Source organism: Anser brachyrhynchus, assembly GCF_964034855.1.
Source record: "Anser brachyrhynchus genome assembly, chromosome: 6".
NCBI lineage: Eukaryota > Metazoa > Chordata > Aves > Anseriformes > Anatidae > Anser > Anser brachyrhynchus.
This window is the reverse complement of record NC_137700.1, coordinates 2,975,122-2,988,657: the sequence shown is the minus strand read 5'-3', so window position 1 is coordinate 2,988,657 and position 13,536 is coordinate 2,975,122. Positions and strand designations below refer to the sequence as shown.

Sequence of the window (13,536 nt, the reverse complement as noted above, 5' to 3'; positions counted from 1 at the left end):
ACCGCGGCCAGGTTGAAAAGGCGTCACGCTGGAGCTCCGAGTTGGGCGGCGTTCCGAGGCCGTTGTGGCAGTTGTGGAGACGGCCTCGGCTGAGGTGGCGGCTGCTGTCGCTGCTGTCCCCTCTGTCCCCGCTGTTGCCGCTGTTCCCGGCGCCTGGAGACCCCCGGCAGCCCCCTGTGACAGGACCTGTGGCCCCGGGGAGCAGGTCCTGTGGCCCCCTGTGCCCGCCGCCTCGTCGGCCATCCCGGCAGCAATCCTGCCAGCACAGAATAGCTCACCGGCTTTACGTGCGTTTCAGGGTAAAGTGACGATTAACTTCTATTTCCTGGCTTGGGTGCTGCTTTATTCTTTAACGGAGCTTCAGGTTTAAAGGTTAAACTCAGTTCTGTCAAGGTTAAACTCAGTTTCGTGAATGGCATCTTGGACAAAATCTTAAGCTGTGATTGACTCTCTGCTTAACAGAGGCCAAACGTGTACCTACTGAGAAGCAGGTCATAGGTGATAAGCCCTCACAAATTAACTTGCTATCACAAAGTGACGCCCAGAAAAAGTGTATTCAAAAGCTAGGCTCATTATAGAATCACAACCAAGCCATCATGACTGGTGCAGTAGACAGTGAGGTAGAGGGTGAGCCCTGGAAAGACAGAAGTAAAGTAGCAGCGAAATGCAGGTACCTTTGTGCACACGAAGCAGAAAAGCGCAGGCAGTAAAGTAATAGTGCTCCATTACTAGCGTGAGCAACAATTATATATAAATCGCAACCATTATCTATTAGATAATAGGTAATAATTAATAGATAATTGCAAAGCTCCAAAAATGCAATAAATAACTGATTCCCCTCAGAGAATGTCATTTGCATTTTTATATTAAAAAGACTCCAGAGTTGTAATGGATTAAAATCCTACGAAAGTGAAAGAAATGGCATCAGCCACTAGTTCTGCAGAAGCTAAAAGTAATACTGATAGAGTTTTGATGGAAATTTTTCCTTTGTGTGTTTAGTTTGGGGATTCCTTTTAAATCATTCATACCAGCAAGTTAGTTCTTCAAGGCCGTTTCTTTGAGATTAAGTGACAGGACTTCTACTACTCTTTTCTTCTTGGAATGCTTCTTGGTATTCTTACGTCAGCCAGAACATTTGTCTCTGTCGCAGATGAGAACAATGACCATAGTTAACAAGCCCAAATCTTCAAAGTCTAAAAAGCCATCTTCAAGGCGGTCTGGCAAATCCAAGAAACCGAGTACTAAAAAACTGATGTCACGCACCGCAAACTGGGGCCGGATACCACCTGCAGAAGATTCAAGCCAAGTCTCTGTGGCCCAAGGATGTGGAGGTGCTATTTATTGTAGATCCTCTGAAAAATCTAAGCCTTTTGCCCAAAGAGATCTAAGTAAGTGTGCGCTTTATCCTGCCTCCGTTTTCTTCAAAACAAAAGTAGAAAGTGGTAGTTCTTGCTTGTTGCACTGATAGAGAACAGGACTACTGTGAATAAAGACTTCCAAAGCGATTCTCCTAAGGCAACTGAAGTGACTGACGTTACAGAAATTAATTTTGATATATTTACAGTCGACAGAGAAATGTGGGGAGCATTTTGTAATGCACTGATTCATCCATATCTTTTCTGTTTTGCAAAGAAAAGTGTTTGATTGTTGCTATTCACAGGTTCCATTATTCACAGGTTTTTGAATGTTAAGATTGCTCAGGAAAAGATCTGATATTTGTAGGGGTACCGTCATTCCTAGTTATTTGTTTTTACATTGTCCTTGCATTTATTACCATATAATTTCAAGTCTAAGTTTGTGGTTGAAGTTATAATAAGGAAAAAAGCATATAATAAGGAAGAAATTAAAATGGTTGACTAAACTTTTTTTTCCCAAAACGTTGTGTTGACCAGCCAATTTGAATATGGCGGTATTAAAGGTGTCTGCAATAAGTTTTTCTGTTTTGGATTGTAGCTAGTTCCTCTAGGTGCTCCCGCAGAATAGTATTTTTACTATGCCTATATATACTTTATATATTCACTATACCTATATATACTTAATACCTTTCTTAGAAACAAACAAACAAAATCTCTTTTTAAATATAACTTTCTTGCAGTTGTTAATGATGGAATTGCTCCGCCACAAAGGATTCTTTTTCCACCTGAGAAGATACGTATGGATTGGCAAGAAACACAAAGTGTTGGAGTTGGCCTGTACAATCTTGGCAACACGTGTTTTCTTAATGCTACTCTACAGTGTTTGACCTACACCCCCCCACTTGCCAATTACATGCTTTCTCTTGAGCACAGCCAGTCATGTGAGTACTTTCTAACAGTATTTTAAATCTGTTGGATAGCTGTGAAGGTGAAAGAACAGCAGTGATTCTGTGAGACAAACTTACTTGTCTGATTTTACCTGTAGACGCTGGCTTTGAGCATTGTATTAGCAGTGGGCTCGGAATAGCATATGGAGTGCGTTTAATGCACCATGTGTTTTTTTTGTTTGTTTGTTTGTTTGTTTTTTTAAAAGGATCTTTTCTTGCTTCATGGGAATAATGAAGTGCATTGGACAGTAATGCATTTAATGAACATTTGGCATTTGGGCTATTTGGGCTTCCTGCTGCTAGAAAGGCAATAAAATTTAGGATGTTGGCATCATAGGTCTTTAGTCTGCACAGCCGAGGTTCCATAATGCACTACAATAAATGGTCTGTTCGTTGTTGAACCAATTAAAAAAAAAAAAAAACCAAAAAAAACCTAGAAAGCAATATGAGCTGTTATGAACACGACTAGATTTTTTTGTGGGACTGTATTAAAATCTAGACTGATTTTGTCCTAAATAAAATGTTGTACTATAAAGTAAATGTTGTACTAAACCTGTATGCTTTTTAGGCTGGTATCTTTGTATCGATACCTAGAAATTTAACTGTTTTCTTCCTGTATATAGAAATCGTTTCAGTTAAGAATCCTGTTGAAAAAAGGAGGGCAGAAGTACTATTACATACATTACTGTAATTTTTCCTTTTTCCCAAAGGACTCGTAGCTCTGTATCATGAAGCTCACCTGACAGCACTGTGCTGAAAATAACCCACGTTCTCTTAATGCTGTATCATCAAGGTCAAATATTCTTTCCTCATACATTTTGCAACCTGTGGAGTTCACATTCCTGTCAGCCTTTACAAACGTGACTTTGCAGTAGTCTTTTAGATTTCTCATCACAAAATGCACTTGAATACAGGCTTAATGGATATTTTTATTCTATAAAGTTGTGTGAAATGAAATGTTAGGAGACTGTTGGGACAAGGAGAGTGGATATTGTATCTATAGTTTAAATGTTACTTATATGTTTGTTTGTAGTTATGTCTGTTTCGCTAGACTGGGATGCTTTCTTCTTTCACTCTTCAGGTCGTGAACAAGATTTTTGCATGATGTGCACGATGGAGACTCACATTAACCAGGCCCTGCGTTGCACTGTTGATGCCATCGAGCCTACGCGTGTTATCAATAATCTCAGTCGTAAGTGGCTTCAGATGTGTTTCTTTTTCAGCATCTTGTAATCTTCAAATAATTATTTGATGTGTATAAATGGTTTTAACACTGTAAAGAAGAGAGATTTTAGAAACAGGAGAATTACTTCATTTTTAAATGAGGTGAATACTATCATCTTCTTATTTAGGAATAGGACAACATTTCCGTTTTGGCAGTCAAGAAGACGCACACGAGTTCTTGCGCTATACTGTTGATGCTATGCAGGAAGCGTGCTTGAATGGAAGCACCAAGTAAGCATAAACAAATTCACTTTTATACGTTCTCTAGCACCTTTTAGGCCTTTATTTACTATCAAAACTGAAAGTCTAGGTCATCCTTGGTTTTCATAAAACTCTTTGAAGAGTTAACTGTGTGCCTTAAATCTTCTGAGGTCTGATTATAATTTATTTCCAGATTGGACAGATCTTCTCAAGCTACCACCATCATTCATCAAATATTTGGAGGATTTCTAAGATCAAGAGGTACTTTTAAAAATATTCCTGTCCTTAGAACTGATCTGTGTCTTTTGTCGGTAGTAAAGCAGTCTGTAGTTTGTCTGAAGTAGTATCTATCGACAACTTGAATGTGGACAGTTAGTCTCCTTCACGTGTTGTTAAGCATTTATATTTTGCTTCCAGTGAAGTGCTTGAATTGCAAAGCAGTTTCGGATACGTATGAGGCATTTCTTGATATCACTTTGGATGTAAAGGTAGGAGGTTTTGTAAATATAATTCATGATGTTTAAGTACATGTATAACTTTCTAAATTAAACTTGTTTAACTTAAAAAACCAAACCACGTACAATGTTAAAATATAAGAGCTTGGTGGTGGTTAGAAAGTGGATTGGACTTTGTCCTTCTGTGGAACCCCTGTAAATAGTCTCCACGTCTGCATTGGGTTTAAGGGGAAAGAATTTTATTGCTGCGCAAAGTATAATACTGTCACACTTCTTTGTTGTTCTACCTCAATATACGTCTAATTGTTAGACTGTTGGATTTGTTGCCAGTATTGATGACAAAGCACACTATAGATGCTGTCTGCGTTACTGGAAAATGATTTGTTTCAAAGTAGAATGACTTCCAGGTGAGGTAAACGCTGAGCATGCTCTTTCTGCCTCCTTCTTGACAGTGCTCATAGTAGATCGCTTAAGTATGTGTTAGTCAGGTTCTCTTATAAACTCCTAGTGCGTCTCTGGAATTTTGAATTTACAGTGACTTTACGCTCTTCTCTCTCGCTCCTCTAGGCGGTTTCATCTGTTACCAGAGCTCTAGAACTATTTGTGAAACCTGAAGAGCTGGATGGAGAGAATTGCTATAAATGTAGCGAGTAAGATTATTACTAATTATGTCTTAATACTAGATATTAGTTTTATATATTACATGACTTAGAGCGTAAGTTATCCTTTAACTTCATTTAGAAATAAGGAGACGCAGCATTGTTGTTGTTGTTGTTGCTTCATTTTCTAGTAGTGGTGAGCTGAAGCAAGGAGCTATGGAGAATGATTTGGAGTGGAAGGCAGCAGCAGGTTCCTACAGGTCCTAGCGTTCACTGTGAAACAAAGTTAGATTGAGTGTCAGGGAATGTGAGCTGGCTCTGTGGTAATGAATGTTAGCAGCCTGTGCTGGCTCACTAAACAGCGTCTTGCACAGCTCTTGAACTGTGAAACCTGTCGATGTGGACTAATGTCCGAAATGAGCTCCCTTAAGCCTAACCCGTGCACAGGGAAAGCCTGTTGAGTTCAGGCGCTCTCTGTGCTGATCAATATGTAAGATGTTTCTACGTATGTGAGAAACAATTGAACATTTGCATAAGATGGTTTGGCAAAACAAGCTGTTAGTCAAACGTCCCCTCAGAAAAGCACAGAGTGCCCGGCTCAGTTCTGTAGAATTCATGCCTGACCCCTCTAAATGAAAAATGCAGTATCCACTTCTTGTTGTTGGATACTAAGGAAATTAGGGTGTCGAATCAAGAGCGTCCAATAGGTTATTAAAGCAATTTAATCCCAGGTTCGTCTTGGCCTGCGGATCCTAGAAAGCAACATGCAGCGTATTCAGGATTCTCATAAGTGATGTCTGAGGAAGAGAAAGAACTGTAATAGCACCTCACATCTGAATTGCATGGTCCTTCCTTAATGTGCTCTTTGAGGTGTGATCGGTTCAGTCACACTTAAAGCCAGAATTTTCCGTCTTTTTGTGAGCTTAAAAGGAAAGGCCTTGCACATGTACAGTACTTTTTCCATTGCTGATAACTGTTATTAGTCTTATATATAACTCATTTTTACTATTTTTTGTTTATATTTTATAACTCCCTGGTAATACGCTTTCGTGAGAGATTCCTGTTCCCGCTATGCTCTGAGTTGTTGGTAAAACTTACCTTCTTCTCTGTATTAACAAACGTGACATGCAGTGCATGGGTTTATGAAAAGAAAAAACCAAACATATGATGCAAGTAAATATCATTCAAATAGCATAAGCATGCATGAGACATTAAAACGAGTTTGTTTTGGGGGCAAAAAAGATGATGCTTTCAAACACTTGTCTCTGCTTGTTTTTAAGGTGTAAAAAGATGGTTCCTGCATCCAAGAGATTTACCATACACCGTTCTTCCAACGTTCTCACAATATCACTGAAAAGATTTGCAGATTTCACAGGTGGAAAGATCAACAAGGTATATTTCCCGCTGTAATGCAACTTTGTCATCATGTAATGGGACATCCCCCAAAGCTGAAAGTTGTTAATATTTTCAGACAATAATTGTAGACTAACGACTATGGCTTATTCTTTCTCTTAATATCAGTAAAGTTCCTGCTTGACAAGAAGCATATACTTTCCTCTGAGAAGGCTAATTCATCAGAAAACAGTTGTCTGCAACTTCTAGTATTAAACGTTGCTTATGGGAAGACTTATTTTTAGTGAATCAAGAGATATATTCATATAATTCCAGTCTCTGTTTTTTGGAAGTGTTTTTCTCTGGCTAGTCCGCGAAGTACTCTGATATAATTTTTCTATCTTCTTGGTCTCTCTTTAGGAAGTAAAATATCCTGAGTATTTGGACCTCCGAGCCTACATGTCTCAATCAAGTGGAGAACCACTCCTCTATGCCTTATATGCGGTGCTGGTGCATCATGGTATCAACTGTCGCTCAGGACACTATGTATGCTACATAAAGGTAGAAGTCAACATCATTTCTAACAGGGTAAAGGTTGTGCTGGCAAACCAGTTCAAGTGTTACTAGTAGTACTGTTTCTAGGGAAAAAGATTTCATTATATGTTTATTTGACACGTGTGTATTTTATTGCTATCTGTGATTTCATTTGGAAAACATGCAATTCATCTAAAGATATCGTTGTCTTTATTTGCAGGCTGGTAATGGACTTTGGTATCAGATGAATGATGCAAAAGTAGTCCGTACTGACATTAAAAGAGTTCTTGGTCAGCAAGCTTACTTACTTTTTTATATCAGGTAATAACAAGTATTCAAATGTGTTCAGAAGAGATTTACTCTCCTGTTATTGATACTTTTCTTTTTGCAAGTGTTTTTCTTTCTCTCCCAGGAAAAGATGATTATTTCTCTAATTCAGTTCTGTCTAACCTGAAATTCTCTGTCATTTATTATCTTTTGTTGCTTGGCCTTAAACTGCAGCACTTGTGTAAATTGCTGTATATGTGTTATCTGTAGCTGGCTAATTTAGAGAAGGAGAGAAATGAAGGCCATCTGTGGTGTAAGAATGAATTATTGCTCTGAAAGTGATAGTCATAGTAGGAAGACTGTTACCTACTTTTCAGTTTGTAGTCTTGGCTAAGTCTTCTGTAGAGAAGGCTTCCATATCGTATGAACTGTTCCTATAAAATTATAGGATGGGATTTAATCCAAGAGTAGGCCGAAAGAAAAACTAAACTGAGATCACTGCTCTTTTCTGAAGGCGCTATGATTTGACGCTCGGAGAACGTGCTTTTTACTTAGCAGCACCGTCTTATCCCTGTTCATTCCCCCCTGGTCAGCGGGGGGCTAACAGTAAGCAGGCTGGATTTCTGGGACCACGACTTCCTCCTCATATGATTAAGGTAATTTAGGGAAGCGGGAGGGCAGATAATGGCACCAAACGGACAGTGGGTTTGGGGTTTGGTGTGGGGTTTTTTGTTTGGTTTTTGGCATCTTTGTTTTGTTTTCCTTCCCACGCTGCAGCTGTCTTCACAGCCCTCATGCTACAGCCAGAGTCATTCAAACAGTGGTTACTGCTGAATTGCGCAGCCATGCGACTCCATTGTTTATACCTCCTAGACAGCTTTGTAAAGCACAGAGAGCTACGCTCTTTGACAATTTAAGTAGAGTGTACTAATCCTCGAATCATTTAAAAGAGGACTTGTTTTTCCTATCGACGTCACTTTAGCTAAGACAGGGAAACCAAATTGTCTTATTCCTGAGCACCAGAACAATTATTCCAGGCTTTTTGGGGTATGTTTAAAGGGGAAACTAAATATATTTGGGAATAGCTTTAGGCAATGTTAAGTTGTTTGGATGGTTTTCAAAAATGATGTTAATTTGATATCAATATGCAGTAAACCAAAAGCAGGAATTAAATACACTTATGGGACTTGCATTTATCTTTTAAGGGCAGTGTTTTTTGCTTTTTAGGTGTTAAGACCATTTGTAGAAATACTTAGTAGGAGAATGACATGTTTAAAAATGTTAAATGGAGTGTTTCCATTAACCCGTCTTGCAATTTCTTCTTTTTAAATACAGAATTCAAGTCGTTTAAATGGAAATGGATCCATAAAAGAGGATGCAAATACCACTGGTGTCACCCTAAAAAGGCCATCTTCAGCACCACCAATGGCCTGTGTTCAAGAACAGGCGATTACCAGGCCTTCAATTACTGATACGTCAAAAAACCAGAAGATCACCATCAGTATTCACAATAAATTGCCTGCTCGTCAGACTGTGTCACAGCCTGACTGTCTTAGCAGTGCTGTGGAGGATGAAGATCTCTACAAGGCTGTTCCTTCATCCACAATCACAAATTCGGTAAAGCAAATGAAGCAAATACAAATACAAAAAAAAAAAAAAAAGAGTTTCTGCTGAAATTTTTGTGGAGCCAAAGGTGAATGGAAATCCTAAACTCAGCTCTGATAACACAGTCCCTTACGGTGCAGAATCTTCAGGAAAATCTGAGGAGGAGTCAAAGGGCTTATTTAAAAGGAATTGCAATGCAATGTGGAATTTTGGTTGGAAAGGTAGTCCGTACATTGCAGAATTCCCATTCTTCCTGTCAGAATGCTGATGAAGGAAGATCCCAGCATGAGCTGCCAAACACTGATTCACTGAATGGTGCTATTAGTTTAGTTCATGAATCTAAAGAAAACGGACTGAAACTTGATGATTCCACTTGCCAAGTTGAACCTGTTAAACCTTGTGAGATGTTCTTTTCTAAAACAAACGGATTGCTTGAAACATAGTAGTTTGCTCCATCGAGAATTTCTCACCCACGATGTATTCGGGAGTGTTTATCATGTTCCTAATTCAGGCGAAATGCTGAGAAAACACAGCACAAATTTGATCGTAACTCTTTGTGATACTATGCCATTAGAATTTGCAGAGCTGAGCTGACATTAGAACTTGTCAGCTTAAGCTGAGCTGAGATAAAAATTCTTAAGTTTCATAAAGTAGATTTTGGGAGGTGAGTTGGCGTTATCTTTGAAGTGTAGATAATGCATACAACACAAAGCGATCTTGCTTAGCATTTAATGTAGAAATTCTGAGAAGACTAGTCCTCAGCACAAATGGTATTTTTTCTGTCTGCTGACTTGTGCGTTTTAGTTGCAGATGCCTGGAGCTATGCCTCCAGTCCCTCGAGAAGTCATCATGGAATCCCTCACGGCCAGCCAGCTGAACAGCTTGTCAGAGGAAATAAGGTAAAATGAGCACAGTCTGATTAAGACAAGATTTTATGGAAGTCCATTGCGGTTTTATCTGTCTACTAATACTATTTAATGGAAGGATTTAAATCAGTAGAATTCCGTACTGTATGGCCAGTGTTGCGAACAGAACTAATGATCGACACTGTGCATAGCACTCTGATGCAGGCTGGTGCCTCGCGGAGAACTTGTGTTTCTTCATAGAATGTTTTTCCATTTTTCTCCATTATCTGGAGAAACATTGGCTGTTCCCCCGTCGCCCCCACCCCTTTTTTCTCAGAGCAGCAGGTGGAGGGAGACGGAAACGTGTTTTTATTTTGTGCAGTGTCCCGGGACTTCCGAAATCTACTGAGAATGATGAATACCTTGAACAGTACCAATGTGATGACCGTGGAGACAAGGAGAAACCAAGAAGATCAAAAGAACATGAACTGATTTCAGAAGAAAATGTTTTCTACATCAAAGAGTCTTCTGAGACTGGTGAGAAATTGCGGCAAACTTCCCCTCTAAAGTCTGACAGTGAATGTAGTTCTAAAAACCTTTCCTCCTTAGCTGTTACAGATAGATGCCAAGATACAAAGGACGAGACTAAAAAATCTGACAAAGAGCGTTACCAGAGAAAGAGGGAACATTCTCCTACTGAAGAGAAGGAGAGTCAAAAAGATGGTCATTCCAGCAAGAGAAGGTGCTCTCGGAGTGTGGAAGTTGTTAAGCAAAAGCGTCACAAGCAGGAGTATTGGGAGGGAAGCAGGTACAGATCTTCCCATAGTGAAAGGAACAGCCCTGATAATGGCAGAAGACCAGTAAAATATTCAAAGTACAGATCTCGAAGCAGAGGAAGATCAGAACAAGATAGCGCTAGATATTACCATTCCAAAGGGGAAAGAAGTTGGAGCAGAGAAAGATACTATCAAGATGAACCACGGAAATGGGAAAAATGTAGCTATTACAAGGATTACTATTCACCTCATGCAGCAGGAGACAGTAGAGAGAGAAAGTTCTCTCACGGTGATAAAGACTTTGACAAATTGACTCAGACTTACTCCAGCAGGTCACATAAGCGTTATCATTACAAAAGCAGATGGCCTCACGGTTCCCTCTTGAGAGAGGAAGATGTACATCACTTTAGCACACCCAGAGCAGACTCACATCGTTGCTCAGTAGCTCAGCAACATTCTGGAAAACATTCGCGTGAGAGACATGCACTTCCACCTGTGTCAGCTCATTTGGAGAACTGTCGCCAGAAAAAGGCAAAAGAAGGAAACAGAAAAAGACAATATACTCGTGCAGAAGGTAGTGAAAGTGAAATAGAAAGGCAACGCAGAAAGGTAGAAAAGGAGGTTTTAGGTGGTGAAAACATGAAAAAATATAAGAAGTTCTAGAAGAAAAAGAAGTCTGAAGATAAACAGGGAGAGAAGGATTCCAAGTAAGCAGGGATTCCAGCCTAATCAGCATTTTTTTTCCTAATTCTTTTCTGGGTGCTTCTCATGTTTTGTTTTTTTTTTTTCATAGTTTCTGAGTTATTTAGATAGCATAATCTGGCTGGGGATCATGACTGGGGATCATTAGGTTGATCAGTGAAGACAGGAAAGGTATTGCTGAATTGTGTCAGAGCACTAGCTTTGGACCACGTAGTTCGAATCACATCTGCACACCATTCTGGATTAGGTTAAAATATTTTTTTTTTTTTACTTGCACATATTCCAGAGCTAACCATTGTTAATGATCTGTGTACCAACCAGGACCTATGGTCCTTCAATCTGAGGGCTTAAGTTTGCTGCATCTAAAGGAAGTTACATGTGCACAAAGTACCACAAAATAGCTGACATGCGGCAAATCATCGCCTGTGGTAAAATAAATAAAGTTTCCTGTATGCAACAAGTGCCACATCTTTTTTTCTCTTTTTAACTTGCATGTTTCTTTCAGACTTTATGATTTGTATTTCTCTGCGCTCCACTTTGACAATGCCAATCGCAAGCGTAACAAAAAGAAGAAAAAGGAGAAACATCAGGAAAGTGAAAGGCTTCTTGGAACACTTAGATCCTCGTTTCCAGAAGAAAACCCGGGAGAAGAAGGAAGAATCCCATCCTCCAGATGGCTCTTTATGAGAGCAATGCAGAAGTGAGGGCAGTAAACAACCTCACAAGGAAGGGAAGCCTTCCAGTGCAGGTGAAAGGAAGAAACATCGCATCCAGCGAGTATATTAAAGGTAAGCGGCTGCAGCATGTTTATGGGATTCCTTTTAGATTAATCTAGAGATTATCTAAAACAGTCTTTAAATGCTTGATGACTGAACAGTCTGCTGGATATTAAAATATGTTTTGAAAAATATGTTTCAAATGTTGTTTTTTCAGCTGTGTGGGGAGAACAAATACAGTGGCTATGAATATTTTGGCTATTATTCAGAACAGCATGTGGAGGGATATGTAAACTATGTAATATGTAAAAATATGTACTATGTAAAAATCCTGCTTTTTTTCTCCTTTTTGTTTTTTTTTTTTTGTCTTTTTCTTTTTTTCCCTGCTATTATAGGTTTAAGAATATAGAGGAATGCGCTGATGGAAGCCATGTAAAGAGTCTCCAAATTTGCATTGGGTTTAAGCGGAAAGAATTTTATGTCTGCACAAATTATGATACTGTCAAAACTTCTTTGTTGTTCTACCTCAATATACATCTAATTGTTAGACTGCTGGATTTGTTGCCAGTATTGATGACAAAGCACACTATAGATGCTGTCTGCGTTACTGGAAAATGATTTGTTTCAAAGTAAAATGACTTCCAGGTGAGGTAAACGCTGAGCATGCTCTTTCTGCCTCCTTCTTGACAGTGCTCATAGTAGATCGCTTAAGTATGTATTAGTCAGGTTCTCTTATAAACTCCTAGTGCGTCTCTGGAATTTTGAATTTACAGTGACTTTACGCTCTTCTCTCTCGCTCCTCTAGGCGGTTTCATCTGTTACCAGAGCTCTAGAACTATTTGTGAAACCTGAAGAGCTGGATGGAGAGAATTGCTACAAATGTAGCGAGTGAGATTATTAACTAATTATGTCTTAATGCTAGATATTAGTTTTATGTATTGCATGACTTAGAGCATAAGTTATCTTTTAACTTCATTTAGAAATAAGGAGACGCAGCTTCGTTGTTGTTGTTGTTGCTTCATTTTGTTTAAACAACTGGTGCACGGAAATAATCCCAAACTTGAAAACGTTACATCTGTTTTGGAAATCTAAGAAGAGTGGCTATTAGCTGATATTGGACTTTTCTCGTAGCATTGTCTGCACCATGGCTTGTCAAGCTTCCTAGGCGTGTAGCTGCATGCTGAAATATTCATATTGGCAGAAGTGAAAAGACATGCCCAGTAAGTAGTGGTGAGCTGAAGCAAGGAGCTGTGGAGAATGATTTGGAGTGGAAGGCAGCAGCAGGTTGCTGCAGGTCCTAGCGTTCACTGTGAAACAAAGTTAGATTGAGTGTCAGGGAATGTGAGCTGGCTCTGTGGTAATGAATGTTAGCAGCCTGTGCTGGCTCACTAAACAGCGTCTTGCACAGCTCTTGAACTGTGAAACCTGTCGATGTGGACTAATGTCCGAAATGAGCTCCCTTAAGCCTAACCCGTGCACAGGGAAAGCCTGTTGAGTTCAGGCGCTCTCTGTGCTGATCAATATGTAAGATGTTTCTACGTATGTGAGAAACAATTGAACATTTGCATAAGATGGTTTGGCAAAACAAGCTGTTAGTCAAACATCCCCTCAGAAAAGCACAGAGTGCCCGGCTCAGTTCTGTAGGATTCATGCCTGACCCCTCTAAATGAAAAATGCAGTATCCACTTCTTGTTGTTGGATACTAAGGAAATTAAGGTGTCGAATCAAGAGCGTCCAATAGGTTATTAAAGCAATTTAATCCCAGGTTCGTCTTAGCCTGCGGATCCTAGAAAGCAACATGCAGCGTATTCAGGATTCTCATAAGTGATGTCTGAGGAAGAGAAAGAACTGTAATAGCACCTCACATCTGAATTGCATGGTCCTTCCTTAACGTGCTCTTTGAGGTGTGATCGGTTCAGTCACACTTAAAGCCAGAATTTTCTGTCTTTTTGTGAGCTTAAAAGGAAAGGCCTTGCAC

General features: G+C 39.5%; 1 pseudogene across 1 annotated transcript; it reads left to right on the top strand.

Moving 5' to 3' along the window:
- The first annotated feature begins 1,159 nt into the window (after nt 1-1,159).
- On the top strand, nt 1,160-12,085 carry LOC308196942 (ubiquitin carboxyl-terminal hydrolase 42-like; annotated as a pseudogene). The gene is made up of 15 exons: nt 1,160-1,388; nt 2,096-2,296; nt 3,384-3,494; nt 3,655-3,757; nt 3,921-3,988; nt 4,145-4,215; nt 4,750-4,832; nt 6,062-6,173; nt 6,534-6,674; nt 6,868-6,968; nt 7,429-7,570; nt 8,250-8,959; nt 9,330-9,418; nt 9,747-10,847; nt 11,348-12,085. The product of its transcript is annotated as a ubiquitin carboxyl-terminal hydrolase 42-like (transcript).
- The last annotated feature ends 1,451 nt before the right edge of the window (nt 12,086-13,536 follow it).